The sequence below is a fragment of the Caretta caretta genome, chromosome 1 (genome assembly GCF_965140235.1).
Source record: "Caretta caretta isolate rCarCar2 chromosome 1, rCarCar1.hap1, whole genome shotgun sequence".
In the NCBI taxonomy this organism is placed as follows: domain Eukaryota; kingdom Metazoa; phylum Chordata; order Testudines; family Cheloniidae; genus Caretta; species Caretta caretta.
Window position 1 is genome coordinate 214472072 of NC_134206.1, and position 19164 is coordinate 214491235.

Sequence of the window (19164 nt, forward strand, 5' to 3'; positions counted from 1 at the left end):
CTGTCTCCCTCTCTCAGCCTTTCTCCTTCCTTGGAGGGGTGTGAGTGGTCTTTAGCAGATGGGGAGATTGGCAGAGACCTGGCTTCCCTTTGCCCACAGGGAATTTAACTCCCTGCTGCTGACTTCCCTCTCTGTATCCCATAAGCACCCTGCTCCGGCACTCATTCGCTGGCACAGCAGATCCTGCAGCCAGAAATATTGCATAGTTGAGTTTGTTATAGTTTATTAGCACTCAGAAGAAAATATCCTGAAATAACCCCTCCCTCCCCCCCACTGGAAACCCTTTGGTCTCTGTGTGCATTTGGGGTGAAATGGGCCTGTCTAGCACATTGTTTGCATCTGGTTGTCTGTGTGAAGCAGCTTCTCTGAAATCTGCCCCCCTTCTGTGGATTTTACTTTTATTTTTGTTTTCCTGCTGTAGATCATTAGTTTCTGGACTTTCAGGAGGGAAAATGAAATGGCACCAGAGAAGGAAAAGTTACACGCTCTGTGCGTTCCTTTCTCTCAGTTTCAGTGTCTCTCTCTTTTTTCTGCCTGTCTCTCTCTGTGCCATTCACTCTCTTTCTTTCATTTTCTCTCTCTCCCCACTCTGTCTTTCTGATGAGACATCAACGCAAGAGATCCTGACCACTCATGGTCATTAAACTTCCTGGTCTTTTCCCCCCAGTTTGGGGCATTAACCTGTCAAATGCCCCACACCAGGATCCAGGAAGTGTGCTGGCCAAATCCCTGCTGAGTGCATGCATTTCACCACCCTAAATCCCACTGTGATCTCGCTGTATACAGAACTCCCCTTTGCTTCCTGTCCCAAATTATTGTGTAGTGCTGCTGTGTGGCTGTTAAACAGCTGCTGTGTCCTGCTCCAGAGGTAGCTGCATTAAATATTGTTATTACTGCAGGCTTGCACATTTTGTAGCTTGTGTAGGTCAAATGCATTGCACACACCAGGCGCTCTTTGCATCCCTCATTCCCCACCCCCAGTTCTGTGTGCCCCTGTCCCATTCCCCTCTATTTCAGGAACTCTCTATAACATCACCCCCCTGGCTTCATGCCAGGGGTTCTGTTTGCCCCCCCTCTCCATTACTAGGGTCCTCCATTTTCTCCCATGCCAGGGCATCTTTGTCTCCTCTGTCCTTCTTAATCCTTACCATTGGCCCCCATTCTCCCTATCATGCAGGAGTTTTGCATGCCTCCCTTGTCCTCTCCCTTTCCTGTTACACAAAAGTAAGGCTTTTGACACAGTCCTACATGACATTCTCATAAGCAAACTAGGGAAATGGGGTCTAGATGGAATTACTATAATGTGGGTCACAACTGGTTGAAAGAACATACTCAAAGAGTAGTTATCAGTGGTTCACTCTCAAACTGGGCGGGCACATCTAGTGGGGTCCTAGAGAGGTCAGTCCTCGCTCCAGCACCAATGTTCCCTCTAATTTTTTCCATCCATGTGCAGAATAAATTTTGTTATGTGCACTGAGGTAATGTGTGCATGTGCATCACCAGTAGAAACAAAAAACCTAGATATAATATATATATATATATATATATATATATATATTTTTTAAAGTTACCATAGGGATAATTACTCCAGCCAGGACAGATTAGGCATTTGAGAACTCACTACTCAAAGAATTAAATTTAAGTGTAAGACATAAATAAAAATTATGAAATGCACAGACCAGTCAAAACACTAAAATAACACTCTTTGAAAGAATAAAATTACAGAGAATATATGTGCACTGCAGGAAGTACCAAGAAGTAACAACAATAATACAAGTATCTGTTGGGAGGTGAGCGTGAAAGAGACAGTGTGTGTGTGAGAGACACACACACAGTGTGTGCATGTGAGTGACACAGAGACTGTGTGTGTGCATGAGTGTGAGTGACACAGAGACTTTGTGATGCAGAGGGTGTGTGTGTGTGAGGCAGAGACTCTGTGTGTTTGTGTGTATGTGTGTGAGAGAGAGACAGAGACTCTGTGTGAAACAAAGTATGTGCGACACAGAGACTGTGTATGTGTGTGTGTGAGAAAGACACAGAGACTCCGTGTGACACAGGGTGTGTGAGACACAGAGAGTGTGTCATGATAAAATGATAAAAGGTTTAGAAAAACTGACCTATGTGGAAAGATTAAAAAACTGGGTATGTTTAATCTTGAGAAAAGAAGATGGGCGGGGGGAGAGGGGTCCTGATAAGAGTCTTCAAATATGTTAAAGTCTGTTATAAAGAGGACAGTGATCAGTTGTTCTCCATGTCCACTGAAGGTAGGACACAAAGTAATGGGCCTCATCTGCAGCAAGGGAGATTTAGGTTAGCTATTAGGAAAAACTTTCTAACAATAAAAGTAGTTTAAGCTGTGGAATAGGATTGCAATGGAGGTTATAGAATCCCCATCACTGGAGTTTTTAAGAAGGGGTTGGACAAACACCTGTCAGGGATGCTCTAGGTCCTGCCTCAGTGCAACTAGCTGAATGTGATGACTTCTCGAACCTCCAGCCCTATGTTTCTGTGATTCTATGATTCCTCTTTCTTTTCTTTCTGTTTGGGGGAGGAATCATTCAGAGTATCAACATATGAAACTTCACTGGGAGAATAGGCAGAGCTGAGATGGGGGTGTTGTTATGCTGGAAGGTGTTAATAACTGCCATCAAGTGGTTCTTTAATATATAGACAATTACAGAAGTTATGTCACAGAAAGACAAAGGAATGCCATCAAGTTGAGGGTAGGGCCTTGCTTTGCTCAGTAAATTATTTTATTATTTCAGTGAAGAAGAGAAAACATCCCTGATCCCTCCCTGTGCATTCCTTTTCTTCCTCCTCGGGAGTTTGGAAGCTTCATACATGTAAACCACATTGAGACCCTCAAATGGAAGATATTAGTGAAGGGACAAGGGATATTAGGGTTTTAATGAGTCACCAGCAGTTGCCCCAAAGCTCCCAAATGACATATCCCAAAGACCTTAGTCAGCGTAATGCAGCATAAATATGGGCAAATCAGTCATTTTCGGTTCAATTGTCCTCAGCTTTACCAAAAATGTGATTGTTTCACCACTAAGTGGTATCCTAATTTGCAGAGATTTGTTAAGGCACCAGGTTGAGCTGTCCATGTAAAGTGTCCCATACAGTTTTGCAAGACACTGATTTTCTTTAGATTGGACTTGAGGCAAGGGGAAGATGATGTGAGGAAGCGGAGTCCATTTTAGTGCTAGAAGTTTACCTGAGAATTTTATAGGAACATAGGAATTACCAGACTGGGTTTGCCCAGTGGTCCATCTGACCCAGTGTCCTGTCTCTGGCACTGGACAGCACCAGATACTTCAGAGGAAGGGGTAGGCCATGCCAGAATAGGAAGTCGTAGGATAATCTGATACTCATGAAGGTCTCATCCTAGTCCCCAATAATTAGAGATTTGTTTAAACCCTGAAGCATATGGTTTCATATCCCTTCCAATAAGCTTTTTTAGCATTAGCTATAACTCTGGTTGTTGTTGTTATAGGTATGATCCCTCCGTGAATCTTGATATGTTCTTGGCCTCAACAACATCCTGTAGCAAAGAGTTCCTATGATCTGATTACCCTAAAATATTTCCTTTTATTGATCTCAAATTTCCCACCTTTCAATGTCACTAACAGTCCCTTTGTTCTTGTGTTAGGGGCGAGGGAGAACAGAGGTTCCCAATCTCCCTTCTCTAGACTAATCATTACTGTGTTGACTTTCTTTATGTCCCCTCTTATTTTCCTCCTTTCTAAATGTAACCCTTCTGCTAGGTGGAGGCTGAGCCAGCAGCAACCAGGGCCGGTTCAATATCTAGGGGTTCCTTTTCATCAATACAACACAGAACTGGCTTGAGCCCCCATCCAGTGACCTGGGACAATTACACACCACCCCTGGGCGCCTCTGAGAGGCAATACTTCCCCACTCGCAAGCAGAGTCTGAGTGAGAAAAGAAGCTTTTAATGAAAGGAGGGAAGTCACCTGATATTAATTAGGGAAAATGCCACAAGCAGGATTCATATCATAACCCTGTGAGCAGGCCCGCCAACAGCAATTCCGGGCCCCAGGGCAGAACAGTCAATGGGCCCCCGCAGGTGCCCAGCGAGCTACCGGCTGTGCTGCTGGGCGTGCTCTTCCGGCACAGCCAGGGCTTCCACATGCCCGCCCGGTAGCCTTCGCCACCACTGGTACCACTCCACGCGTACCTAGTAGCATAGGCTCCAGATTTCCTGGGAGGTGCTTGACCTCCCGCTCTGTCCTAGGCTCACGGGCGGTGAGTGAACACACCCTTGGGGGAGGCTAGCCCCCGGCCCCTCCTGCTCTGCCCGAGGGCCCGTCCCTTCTGCTCCCACGCTGGAGCCCAGAGCACACCGCCCCCCGCACCCCTGCTGGCTGGCCTGCACACCCTCCAGCCCCAGTGCCGGCAGGCAGCAGCTGCAGCACCTCCAGCTCCAGCGCTGGATGGGTGGGTGGGAAGCGCCCCCGGCCACAGCACTGGGCAGGTGGGCGGCAGGGCCGGAGCGCCCCCGGCTCTAGCGTGGTCCCAGCACCGGGAGGACGGGTGGCAGGCATGGTCTTGAATATCATGACCCCCAGCCTGCCTGCTCCAGCCTCTCAGCCACAGAAGGGAGCAGCAGGCAGAAGGGGACCTGGTGGAGCGTGGCAAGGCCTCCCCCGCCTACGATACCTGCCGCCCATGCCTAGGCCCCTTCCCCCAATGCCCCACCCCATCCCACCTCTTCCCATCCCTGTTCCATTCTTTCCCCAAGGGCGCCCCATATACAGCTGGTGGCTTCCCATAGTGTGTGGGGGGGGCACGATCTAAAGGGCAGGTCACGTGTTCCCCCCAAGCCCAGGGCCACCGCGCTCTCCCCACCCCATCTTACCTGAGGGGCGAGGGGGCGCTTTGTCCTCCCACTGTGCCTGCCCCGCCCCCAGCATGTTCTGCCGCTCTCCCTGGTGGGCAGGAGCCCCAGTGGGGAGCAGGAGGGAGCTGCTTTTAATGCCAGCCCCTCCCGGTCCAGCAGCTGCCTGAGAGAGCCTGACTGGGGAGGAGGCAGCTTCCGCTCCCCGCCCAGCTCGGCTGCCGGGGACCCAAAGCCCGGCCGGGGAGCGGAAATCACCTCCCGAGCCAGGCTCTCTCAGGCAGCCACTGCACAGGGCTGCAGAGCAGCGTCTCAGCAGCTGGAAGGGGCTCATCCCACCCCTTCCACTCCCGGCATCTGGGCCATGTGTCACTCAGGCCCAGCCCGCCTCTTCCCACCTCCCGCTCCTCCTGCTCCCCACAGTGCCTCCCGCCCGCTGCCAAACAGCTGATGGCGGCAGGTGGGAGGCACTGGGGGGAGGAGGTTGAGCTGATCGGCAGGGCATGCTGCTGGTCAGAGGCACTGTGGGGGAGGAGGGGCCTGCTGGTGGGTGCTCAGCACCCACTGGGCGCCTGTGCCTCTGAGCCCTGCGAATTTAAAATCGCCCGTGGTCCCCGGGCCCTTTTAAATCACCTGGGCCCCTGGGCAATTGCGCCCTTCCTCCCCCCTATCCGCCTGCCTGACTGTGAGCAGAATACCCATCCCAAAGCATAGGTGCCGACTCCATGGGTGCTCCAGGGCAAAAAGTTAGCTGGTGCTCAGCACCCACCAGCAGCCAAGCTCCCCATTCTCTCCCCAGCGCCTCTCTCCCACCCTCTCCCCCCAGCCCTCTCCCTCTTTCCGTCCCTTCCCTCGAGTGCGACCCATCCCCGCTGATCACTCCTCTCCCTCCCTCCCAGTACCTCCCACCTGCCACAAACAGCTGTTTTGTGGTGTGCAGGTTGGCTCTGGGAGGGCAGGGGAGGAGCGGGGATGGGGCGCACTCAAGGGAAGGGGCGGAAAGAGGCAGGGCGGGGGTGGACCAGGGGGGGTAGAGGTTGGATAGTGGCTTGGGGACAGGGGTGGAGTGGGGGTGGGGCCTGGAGCAGAGGAGGCAGGGAGCTGAGCACCCCCCCGGGTAGAGGGGAAGTCGGCATGTATGCCCCAGAGTGCGTGGGGCAGTGCCTTCTGCCTCATGTTCTTGAGTTCTACAATCAAAAGTTCCTTTTCTGTGCCTCTCTCAGCTCCCTCGCTACACCCCACTCACAGTGGTTGTCCTTGATCAGTGAAGACCTAGGGTTCAGAGGTGCATCTGTGTGAGTTCACCTCTAGTGGTGCAAGTATATTGTAACTCTTACAGGTACAGTACCAAGCCCCCGACCCTGCCCCCCCCCCAAATTTTTTTCATGACTAGAGCCCTGCCCAGATACAAATGTATACCCACGGATGTGGATATCAGCAGACTGAAATTGGTATCCGCTGAACCGCAGAGCTCTCCCAGGAACTGCAGTGGCAAAAGGAGCAAAACAAAGGGCTGCCGCTCCCAGGAGCCAGCGCCCCACGGTGGCAGCTCCTCTGGCGGGGCTGTAGAGACCCCAGACAGGAGACGCAGCTGCGTGGAAGGGCTGGGATGGGGCTTGGGGTGGTACAGCTGTGTCGGAGGAGATGCCAGTGCAGGGCCCAGGCTCCTGGGCATGGCAGCCCCATGTTCTGCTCTTTTTGCCGCTGTGGTTTATCAGAGCTGCATGCTCTACCTCTACAAAGATAGAGTTCAGAACATCTGCAATGCTTCAGATGTGGTTCTCAGGTCCCCAGCACTGGCAGAATTTGTATTCAGCACAAGCACAACTCAGAGGCTTTGCAGCATTTGTAAGTTTTGTTACCATAACCTAAATAGAGCACAGTCACCGGGCACCATTGCTCCTTCTGTCACAAGGAGCACAATCCCTTTCCACACACAAAGAATCAGCAAGGCCTCTCAAGAAGTGATAATGTCTTTGGAGACAATTACCTCATTCACAGGTGCTCTAAAATTTGATTCTCAATAACTAAGAATGTATGTACTTCAGCCTGTTCAAAACAGCACCATGTGCTATAGTTCATGTTGCGGACTAATGCAGAGAGCAAGACTGAAGTGTATTGCACTAAATGATCCCATTACCTTCATGGGGCTTCTAGCCCTCAGATACGTGCTGACAGGTTTCAGGTTCCCCCTACCCCACTGTCATAAATATAAAGGGAAGGGTAAACCCCTTTAAAATCCCTCCTGGCCAGAGGAAAAATCCTCTCACCTGTAAAGGGTTAAGAAGCTAAAGGTAACCTCGCTGGCACCTGACCAAAATGACCAATGAGAAGACAACATACCTTCAAAAGCTGGAAGGAGGGAGAGAAACAAAGGGTCTGGGTCTGTCTGTATGCTGCTTTTGCCAGGGACAGAACAGTAATGGAGTCTTAGCACTTTTAGTAAGTAATCTAGCTAGGTATGTGTTAGATTATGATTTCTTTAAAGGGCTGAGAAAAGAACTGTGCTGAATAGAATGACTATCCCTGTCTGTGTGTCTTTTTTGTAACTTAAGGTTTTGCCTAGAGGGATTCTCTATGTTTTGAATCTAATTATCCTGTAAGGTATCTACTAGCCTGATTTTACAGAGGTGATTCCTTTACTTCTATTAAAAGTTGTCTTGTAAGAAAACTGAATGCTTTTACATTGTTCTCAGATCCAAGGGTTTGGGTCTGTGGTCACCTATGCAAATTGGTGAGGATTTTTACCAAACCTTCCCCAGGAAGTGGGGTGCAAGGGTTGGGAGGATTTTGCGGGGAAAGCTGTATCCAAACTACGTTTCCCAGTAAACCCAGTTAAAGTTTGGTGGTGGCAGTGGAAATTCCAAGGGCAAAGGGTAAAATTAATTTGTACCTTGGGGAAGTTTTAACCTAAGCTGGTAAAGATAAGCTTAGGAGGTTTTCATGCAGGTCCCCACATCTGTACCCTAGAGTTCAGCGTGTGGGAGGAACCTTGACACCCACAGTCATTGCTAGGCTGAAGCAGCTGGATTGAGTGCTTTAAGCCACTCATCAGAGCTTGGCCCAAAACTACTATCTTCAAAAAGTGGAGATCCAGCACTTTTGCAAACCTTCTGGCTTGAAAATGGCTCACCTGATTATCCTTAAACTTCCCCCATAATCCTCCTTTAGGCTTAGGCTCCACATGCAAAATTTAAGGCAAAAAGAAGCTTTTTTTTAGATAAAGTTAGAGGGTGTCAAAATCCAGTTTCATATGGAAACTGCCTTTTAGCCATGCCTATGGAATCTGAGTAACTGATGTTCCTAGTACTACAAAAGGGATGGAATGCAGATTTCTGCAGCAAGGGGTCTGCACAAAGGGTATGGATAAAGGTTCTGAAATACCCTTCAGGTTGTTGCCTTAAATGCTCCATCTGTTTTGTTCCAGGTATTAAAATCCAAAACAACAGGTGTAGTCCTTGCAGGGTAATTGACCCTGGTGTGAGAGGGGAATTCGGCTGTTGCCTGTGTATATTCTGCTGAACTGACATTGCTCCTGGTGTTTCAGAAGAAGTCACATTTCACTTCTCCAAAACTTTCTCATTGTGCACCTATGAGACAGTTGAGACACCCCACTAGAGTAGTGGCTCTGGATGGGAGAAGAGAAAGTAAGGCATCCCATATGCACATGAAAACTGCAAATGATAGAAAGTCCTAAATTAGTGGAAGTTTTATTAGTGCCTACTGTTTATTATTATTGAGATGTTTTCTCTCCCCCCCCCCCCCATGTCTTTGTCTTTCTCCTTCCATTGACACACACAGTCTCTCCCACTGACTCGTCACTCCATTTTGCTAATTTCTGTACAGACATGCATGAAGCCATGTAAAGAAGAGCTTACCAAATCCAGCAGTGTCATAATGGGAGATGAGGAGTTGGAGGTCTTACTGAAGTATTCATACCTTCAGAGGTTCAGAGCTGGAGCCCATATGCTGTACAGTGGAGTATGCCTGTCAGGGACTTCTTGAATGCAGTAGGTTGCAGGACTGCTACTAGCATGTCGGGCTCTTGTACAGGATATGGATTGGTTACGGACTGTCCAACCCAGAGAGATACACCAGATATATGTTTAATACAAAATCCTTTAATCCACTGCAGGGAATGACCATTGTGAGCTTTAAAAAGGTATGAGGAGTCCGGTAGCACCTTAAAGACTAACAGATTTAATTTGGCATAAGCTTTCATGGGTAAAAAACCCATAAATAAATCTGTTAGCCTTTAAGGTGCCACCGGACTCCTCGTTGTTTTTGTGGATAGGGACTAATACTGCTACCCCTCTGATACTTTAAAAATGTATGTTATACATCCTGCCACCTAGTGGCTGAGCAGTATAATACAGTTTAGCATTCCATAACCGTACAGCGTCAATAACATATTTTGGGGTTCATGCATCTGTCCGAAGAAAGGGACAGTCTGACTTATTCTTGCAGTATCATGTCAGACAAAGAGTGATTTGCCATAACACTTCAAAGAATTCCCCACATTAACTCCATGGGGAACAGGCAAGGGGAAATCCTGTCTATACCCCTAATTTGATTCCCTAGCTGTTTTCAGGTTCTGCTCCTCTGGATCTGAGGTTATACTGCCACCTCGTGTCAGCACTCACAGAATACGTAGAGAAATAGAAAAAAAGATGTGCAGAGAGAGATAAAGGGACTGAGCAAAAGTCAGTCAAGAAAAGAGGGAGTAGAACAAGAAGATACACACATAGCAACAGCCCCCTTGGTGGAGGTTGTGTGAGTCATGAGCTGCTTGCCCCTGATGGGGATTTTGTTTTTTGCTCTGGAAATGCCAATTCAAAGGCAAATACTGCAGATTCCTCGCACTCCATCTCCTCAGAACGCCAGTAGCAATTTGGTCCCCAGTACCCACTGACCACTAGATCAATGAGGAAAGCAGCTGAGTCTAGCAGAAAACATGGACAAGCCAACTTGTGGAGACAGCTTCAGCACCCCACCTGGGACACTGAGCTTAAGCCTGGGTTCCTCAGTCCCAGAGGCTTCATGTCATAGACTCCAAGGCCAGAAGGGACCATGGTGATCATCTAGTCTGGTCTCCTGTAGAACACAGGCCATAGAACTGCCCCAAAATAATTTCCAGAGCAGATGATTATTTTTGTTTTCTTTCATGTCATTGATACAAATGTTAAATATTGTAGGGCCAAGAACTGATCCCTGAGGGAGCCCACTAGAGAGCCTGCCACTTGAAGATGATTTTCCATTTACAACTGAATTTTGGGGCCTATCAGTTAGCCAGTTTTTAATCCATTTAATGTGTCATTTTAATTTTGTATAATTTTTGCAGTACCATATCAAATGCTTTATAGAAATCCAATGGCCGTCCTGGAGCAGGGGAGGGATAATTCCTCTCTATGTTGTCCTGGAGAGACCCACCTGGGATAATGCACTCAGCTCTGAGCCCTTCAGTCTCAGGCCAGGTCTACACTACCTCAATAAATCAATCTAAGTTACACTATGGACTATGCCAGTTATGTGAATAATGTAACTGAAGTCGATGTAGCTAAATCCACTTACCACAATGTCTACAGTGCACTGCGTCGACAGGAGATGCTCTCCCACTGACTTACCTTACTCTTCTCGGAGAGGTGGAGTATAGACATCCACAGGCAAGTGCTCTGCCATCAATTTAGCATGTCTTCACCAGACCCACTAAATTGATGCCACTGCATCGATTGCAGCAGGCAGTTTAGCTCCGTAGTGAAGACATGGCATCAGAAAGTGGCAAACTGAGGGACGTTAGAGAATAGCCACAGAAACACTCAGGGGACCAAAGGGGTTGGGTTCTGAGGGCAGAGACAAGGAGTGTCTGAACTGAGCAACTTCTACCCCCCCCCACATGGCTACTGACATCATGTGGTATAGGCGATGGTGCCTTTAAGGGCTGAACTTCCCAGACAGGCAGTCTGGGTGGGGCGCTATGAAGTGCTAGCTATGCCCAGCACAGCCAGTTGAAACCAGACACATAATAAAACAGAGCTTTTGTGAGCACCTTAAACACTGAATGACAACTGAACACTGCACATAGCAACTCTTCCAAATATACCCCAGACGCAGGGATGTAGCAAAAGAAGCCCCTCCCCTCCTTGGCAAGGGAAAGGTGCACCAAGCTGGAGCCAAGAGGAATACATGAATTTCAGTAGAAGTTCTTCTGCTGACTAGTGTTAATTTGGGGCACTTATAGTACTTATTATTGAACAAGTCCCTATGCTCTAACCTGAGAGGAAAAATAATTATGGGATCACGTAATTCAGATCTGGGAAAGGTAATCATAGTGCCACACTAACTATAAGGTGGAATGGATTATTAAGCATAAGCATGAGCTGCTTGGCTTATGCTCAGATACCACAGAATATGCTCGGAGGAGAAAGTCTGGGATACACACCTTAACACACTTAAAACTCCCTTCACCAAACAAATCCATGCCACCAAAGAAGTAGATTGCATCATGGAATGGGCTATCCTAATTCTCTGACCGCACACCCCTAGTAGTCACCTATCGCCCCACACTGGAACTCAATATGTGATATCATCAAACAACCCATACTTGATGGGGATCACATCCTGACAGAAATCTTTCCCAACCCCCCTCTTCTGGCCTTCAAACAACCCCCCAACCACTCTGACTCATCATCAGAAGCAAGCTCCCCACCGACGCGAACACACCAAGCCAAAGTGGCACCAGACCCTGACAGAACAACAGATGCAAAACCTGCAGATACCCCTCCACTGCTATGATGATCAATATTCCTCACAACACACCTTTCAAGATTCATGGGTCCTACACATGCCTATCACAACATGTGGTGTACCACATCCAGTGCACTAAATGCCCCAATAAAAAAATGTGGGTGAAACCAGACAATCACGACACTCTCACATAAACTCACATAGAAAAATTATAAACCAAAAACACCATATCATCTATGGGTGACCACAATCACTCTATATCTGACCTCCCAGGCCTTGTCCTCAAAGGAAACCTGCACAACACTTTCAAAGATGAACCTGGGAGCTGAAATTCATAACTTTGCTAGACACTAAAAATTGCGGACTTAACAAAGATACTGGATTTATGGCTCATTACAGTAATCTATAATCCACTAACCCCACTTTTTTGTCCTGTGCCACTTCACCTTGAATGGGCTCTTAGAATATGTGCTAACTACTTATGCGAAATAATCTGTTCAAACCTTGTATTTAGGAGTGACACACCTGGTCTATACTGCAGTTAGGTCGATGCAAAGCAGCTTATGCCGACCTAACTCTGTGTCTATACTAAAATGTCACTCCCGCCAACATAACTTGCCCATTATACCAACTTAATAACTCCACCTCTGCAAGAGGCATAGCGCTTAGGTAAATGTAGTTGGGGCCATGCAGTGTCAGTGTAGACACTCACCACTGTAAATTGCTGTCCCCACTCCTCCTGAAGCACCCAAAACCTGACTCTGTCGCCCCCTGAGATGGAGGACAAGTGGTTGTGTGGAGGAGATGGAGTGGGTGGCAGAGAGATGAAATCTCAGCTATGTCTGGGGGCTCAGTGGGTTTCCGCTCTGTTGGCTGAGGATGAGATTCAGAGAAACAGACCAACAAGAGTGTGGGTGAGAAACCACAAAAGCCCCCGCCCCCACCCCCCAAGGGTAAATTGCTGAAATTCAGCAGCAGCAGAAACTCTTATCTACCTAGCATCCTGAGGGCATTGCTACATGCAGTGTACCCCTCTTCTCCCTGCTCACCCCTAATCCCAGCCGTGTCCCCCTAGAGATTTACCTCCCCTCCTGCTCAAGATCCTCTTCTGCCTGCTCAACCCTAATCCCAAACCTTTAGGCCTAGTGACCAAAAATCATTTCCATCTGACAGCTGTTCAGTACCTATGTGAAATGAGTTTGTGGTTTCTCAGCCCAGTTCCTAGCTGGTAGGACAGGAACTGTGCCTACCAGCAGAATGGGCAATAATTGGCTTCCTCTTTAGCAGCATCACAAGTGAAGCCAAGGAGGCTAAGATTTTGTCAAAGGTATTTTTAGTAAAAGTCATGGGCTGGACATGGGCAATAAACAATAAATCATGGAAGCCCAATCCTTGCTGCCCAGGGCTGAAGCCCGAGCCCTGCCGGCCAGGGCTGACAGCTCAATCCCTGCTGCATGGGACTGACAGCTCGATCCCCGCTACATGGAACTGACATCACAGAGGCCTTGTAAGTCACAGAATCTGTGACCTCTGTGACCAACTTGTAGCCTTATGAATGGGCCATGGAGTGTTCTCAGCCCTTAGGGTTTCCTTTGTCTAGGTGGGGGCACATTGGCAGGGGACAGTTCATGGGGGAATTGCTGCAGAAAGCTTGCCCTGCCACTGCCCAGGCTGTACTCACTCTTGGGGCAGGGAGGGGGGAGGACACAGAGTTTGTAGAGGTCAGGAACAGAGGTTGTGATTATTAACCCCAACTTAACCTTGACATATTCCAAATATACAAACCCACAGAGAATCCCCTGGGCCTGCTGCCACACAACCCCATAAATGCACACGCACCCTGAAACCATGCAGGTTTCCACTCATTGACCTTTCCAAGCCCCTGCCCAGTCATGACATCTTACACATGTGCATACAGCCAGTAGGCCCTCGCAGCTTTGCATAGGCACTTCCCCTAAGACAAGCACCGTACTAAATAACCCTCTTCTATAGTCAGCGTTTCCCTCGATACCAAGAATTGTGTTCAAATGCTTATGGGAAACCACCAGTCAAATAAGAAGGCGGTGCATGGACCCTGAGCAGAACATGAACTGTCATCAAGCCCTTGTTGGGACTGTTGTATGAGAGGAGGAGACAGAAAGGCCAACATCTGAGCAGCTTTCTGAAAATCATCATCTTTCTCTGCTGCGTCAGTTGTTGTTTCTCTTAGATCATGTACACCTGGTGACGAACACAGCGCACGAGAGAGGCAGACAGAGAGAGAGAGAAAAAGAGGTAAAGAAAATATTTTACTAAATATTGATCATTCTTTCTTTCAATGTGACCAGAACAAGGACATCTATTTTTTGTACTTTTCTTATTTTTTGACCCATTTTATTCATAAAATTCTGTCCCAAAGAGCATGCAGTACTGGCCAGGGACAAGTGCTACTTTTGCTGCTCTTATGGGCTATTTTCTAAGCTGGCAAAAGCGTTTGGAACTGAACTGTTGCTGACACCCGTCTTTGCCCTGCTCGCCAAAGGTGAGACATTTATTTTTAGCAAAAAATATTTTCTCCCCCAAAAAACTGCTCAGGCTCTGGGGTAGTGGCACAGGAGCTGCCCCAGAGCTCGGCTGGCACAAAGCAGGGTGTTACTGCAGCCAGTGTCGACAATGGAGGCATTCGTTCATTAGAAGTTTTCTCTTTCCCTTTCCGTTCTTTACCCTCCGTATTTGTACATGTCTTTGCTTTGGTTTTCACCCTGTTTTTTCACTGGATCCATCTCTCTTTTCTCCGTGTATGTTTCTAGAACTTTCTTCTTATATAGCTATTGAGTTCATTTTATTTTTCCGGTTTTGCTAAGACAGCTCCCACAGTAGTACAATACCTCTCCCTCTTTTGACTCCTTTCTTCACCCGAGGTTTCTGCTGTTCCTCCACTCCCTCTTCTGTCTCTCCTCAATTTAGCATGAATATCTGAGTCTAACTTTTGACCAGACACTGTCCACATAGATTCAGAATTAGGTTGGTTGTGACTGTGAGTCACTAAGAGATGGCCTGAGAGATCTGGTTATGCAAAATGGAAGAAAGAAAGAAAGAAAGAAAGAAAGAAAGAAAGAAAGAAAGAAAGAAAGAAAGAAAGAAAGAAAGAGGCCATATTGGGTCAGACCAATGGTCCACCTAGACCAGTATCCTGTCTCTGATGGTGTCCCATGCCAGATGCTTCAGAGGGAATGAACAGAACAGGGCAATCATCAAGTGATCTATCCCCTGCCGTCCACTCTCAGCTTCTGCCAGTTGGAGGGTTAGGAACACCTGGGGGCACGGGGGAAAAGAAAGAAAGAAAAAGCAAAAGATGAAGGCATAGTCAGAGAGGGAGGAAGAGTTACACACTCAACCCATATTGACCAAGATGTCTAGTAAAACCCAGATACACTGGGAGGTCCCAAGATGAGCCCTCTATAAGACCCTGACATTGACTTCCCCCTCACTCATGATGTACACCTGAACTCTTTTCCATACTGCAGTGGGCAGTAAGGGCAGCATGTGTGTAGTTGTGGGGGGAGGTGGAGCAGTGGTTCTCCCTGTTACCAGCCACCTGTTGTCGTCGTCCCCAAACACTCTCCAAGGAGGGGAATTTTATCATCAGACCAAAGTGCAGGACAATGAGATGGCAGCTCCCGGCCAGATGTATGTGTGTGTGTATGCGTGTGTGTGTGTGTGTGTGTGTGTGTGTGCTGTACGTCCGTTTCATATATTTTAAGGCCAGAAGGCACCATTGTGATCATCTAATCTGACCTCCTGTATTACACAGACCATAGAGGGTCTCAGTGATTCTACAACAAGTCCAATAACTTGTGGTTGAGCTAGTACGAGTCTTTTGGAAAGACACCCAGTCTTCATTTAAAATGCCTAAGTGACGGGAAATTTACCACATCCTTTGATAAATTGTTCCACTGTTTAAAAAATGCATTTTATGTCCAGTTTGAATTTTTCTCACTTGAGCTTCCAGCCACTGGGTCTTGTTAAACCTTTGTCTGCTACAAAGAAGGTAGTTATAGTTTGAGTTCAAGTTGCCTCTTTGATAAGCTAAATAGATTGAGCTCCTTACGTCTCTCACTGTAAGGCAGGTTTTTCAGACCTTGAATAATTTTATGTTGCTCTTCTCTGCACCCTCTCCAATTTTTCAATATCCTTTTAGAAATATGGACATGAGCACTGGATGCCGTATTCTAGTATCAGTCTCACCGTTGCCGTACATGGAGGTAGAATCACCTCCCTGCTTCTACGCATTACTCCCTTCTTTATGCATCCAAAAATCCCATTAGACCTTTTGCAACAGCATCACACTGCGAGCTCATGTTCATAAATGCTGAAACCCCAGAAAATGTCAAATGGAAACCACCTCGTGCACTGGCCACAGCTTAGATCTTTTTGTGAGCATCAGTCTCTTTATTACTGTAGGTACCATAGCTGTCTGTCTAATAATCCATCTGTCTCTACCATGCACTCATCACTATGGGAATGGATGGCCGGGTCTGTTGTTGGAGGGTACTTCACAAGGGCAATATCCAATTACTTCCTCTGGCTTCAAATATTTTCAGCTCAGTATTCATAGTTTGCAAGTGGGCAGGAATGTAAACTGGGGGGGGGGGGAGGGGCAATTGTTTAGGGAGCCAAGGAGGGATAAAATTCAGGAGAAAGGACTGAGTCTGAGCCAAGAGAAAGTCACACAGGAGCCGTCCCCAGGCTGAAGTGTCTGTGAACCTGGGGAGCCATGTCCCCAAGGGAAGGGCCAAGACTCCAACACTCAGGGCACTGGGGGTTAGAAGCCCTAGAGAACTGACAGGGGGAGAAGAGGTGGGACAGGCTCCTGCCCCAAGTCGGGTAAAGAGATGGGATCTGAAGGGGCTTCTACAGCTCAGATTTCATGGACTTTTTATCGCTGCAATTTGATGTATATTTTTAAATTGTTTGGAGGGAATTCGGCACTGACCTGACGGACTTATTTGGCATCCCTTCTATGTCACCCCAGCCTGCCACACATAATGCACAACACCCCTCAGCAGTATACCTGACCCTCTCCTGTGGGATCCTATCTCTGGCTGAGTGGGAGCTTCAGTCTCCATGGCCCACTCAATCCTGGCCATGAGGACGTTCAAGTCAGAGCAGCTCTGTGAGGTAACAACTCATCTCAGTGGTGGAGTGGCAATCAGAGGCATCGTGGTGGGAGATCAAAGCAGGGTCAGCGCCTGTAGCTTGTGTCTGTGTAAAAACTGGGCCCTCTGAGGCCCACAGATAATGGGGGCATGCTGAATGTGCCTGAATCCTGTCTCTCTTTGCTCTCTGGCTCTGTCAGACTCCTTTGTCTTGCTCGGTCTCTTCCTCTTACACTGCCCTTACCCATTGTTACGTTCGTACACATTTGTTGCTTTTATGATAGAAAGACAGTTTCAAAGCAATAAAACAGCTTCTTCCTGGCCAGCTCAGCTTAAGGCCTGGTCTACATGAGGAAATTAGGTCAGTATCAGCAAAATCCACACCCCTGAGTAACGCAGTTAATCTGACCTAACCCCCAGTGTAGACAGTGCTAGGTCGATGGGAGAATTCTCCTGTTGACCTAGCTACCGCCTCTCAGGAAGGTGGATTTTCTATGCAGGTAAAAGAAGCCGTCCTATTCGCATGGGTCATGTTTTCACTGTAGCACTACAGTGGTGCAGCTGCAGCTGTGCTGCTGCAAAGTTTTAAGTGTAGACAAGCCCTTACTTTAGCTTTCTAGATCATTTGCGAGAGATAACAAGAGATTAGTCTGATAAAGGAGCTAAACATTCTGAGCCCCAAATTCAAATCAAACTGAAGTGAAGTTTAGAAATGAGAAGTTGTAGGATGCTTCAGATCCTGTCCTGGGACAAAATAGCCAGGCGTGGGGAAACCTGGCTTGGGGAGGGGCTGAGGGGGTGGAAATCTTTCTGCAGAGGACTGGTGGCCTGCGCCATCTCTTAAGAAGCAAGCTGCCTCCAGATCAAAAACACAGCCACAAGCAAGAGCGACAACAAAACAAGGAAACCGCACAGCCTGAAAGAGAGAAAGAGGAACACACACACACACACACACACACACACACACACACACACAGATGTCTTGTTTGCACTTGGGACCTTTTCTAACGATTTCCCACTGTTACGAATTCCAGTGCTAGCTGTGCTGGGAACCCTAGAATGATGGGCCACCATCTGCCATTACCATTTGCAGTGCCATGTCATCAAATCTCCCTGAGAGCCAGTTTAAGGGACATGTTTCAGAGTAGCAGCCGTATTAGTCTGTATTCGCAAAAAGAAAAGGAGTACTAGTGGCACCTTAGAGAATAACCAATTTATTTGAGCATGGTGCTCAAGGGACATGGTGCTGATCTAATCAACAGCTGCCGGAGCAGAGAGCTGTCTACACCGGGGCGCCTAAGGTTACTACCCCAGCCAAGGCTGGAGAGAGTGAGAAAAGCTTCCAGACCAGAGCTGGTGGCAGACATGGTTTGGTATCTGTTGCCACTTCCCATCGCTTCTTTTCTCCACTGATTGTTTCTCGGCAGCATTTGACCTGCTTTGTGAGCTATGGAGACTAACACAGCCAGATATTCTGGGGGAGGGGAGGAAAAGGGAACTCAGTGCTAGGGGAGGAAGCAGCTTGGCAACCCCTAGAGACTAACTCCTGTATCTCCACAGGGTATATAGCCCAGGCAGGAGCAGAGCAAACTCCCTCTGGCACAGCACAGCACCTACGTACTGTGCTTCACCCTGCCCTGATGAGCGCCTGAGGGGATTCCAGTCTCCTGGCCCATTCAATCCATGATTTCTCTGCTCAGGCTGCCATCAAGTGGCCAGGTAGAGCCAACAGTGCTCATAGAATCATAGGATTGGAAGGGGTCTTGAGAGGTTATCTACTCCAGTCCCCTGAACTCATGGCAGGACTCAGTATTATCTAGACCATCCCTGACAGGTGTTTATCTAACCTGCTCTTAAAAATCCCCAATGATGGAGCTTCCACAACCTCCCTAGGCAATTTATTCCAGCGCTTAACCACTCTTGCTGCAATTTAAACCCATTGCTTCTTGTCCTATCCTCAGAACAATTTACTTCCCCCTCCTTGTAACAACATTTTATGTACTTGAAAACTCTTATCATGTCCCCCCCCAGTCTTCTCTTCTCCAGACTAAACAAACCCAGTTTTTTCAATCTATAGGGCATCTGTCCTATAGGAATGGGCCTGTTACACACAATTCATTTAATAAATGTCACCCATTCCAATCCTGCCCCCAGCTGAGGGTGACTGGCCGGATCAGGAGGATCAGGCCTGGTACATGGCTCCTTATACCTCTCAATACTGGTTCTAGTCCTACCTAGGATGACAGTGAATGAAAGTTATTCCCTTGATTGTTAAGCCCCTTCAATGGGCACATTTGAAATGAGTTTTGGGGGCGTTCTCTCTCTTTAATTCTCAGTGGGACAAGTGCTGTCATCTGAAAAGTCATCCGAGGAATTGGCACTGAGTGGTTTCCAGCTGGCACAAAGGCAAAGTACTGAATGGCC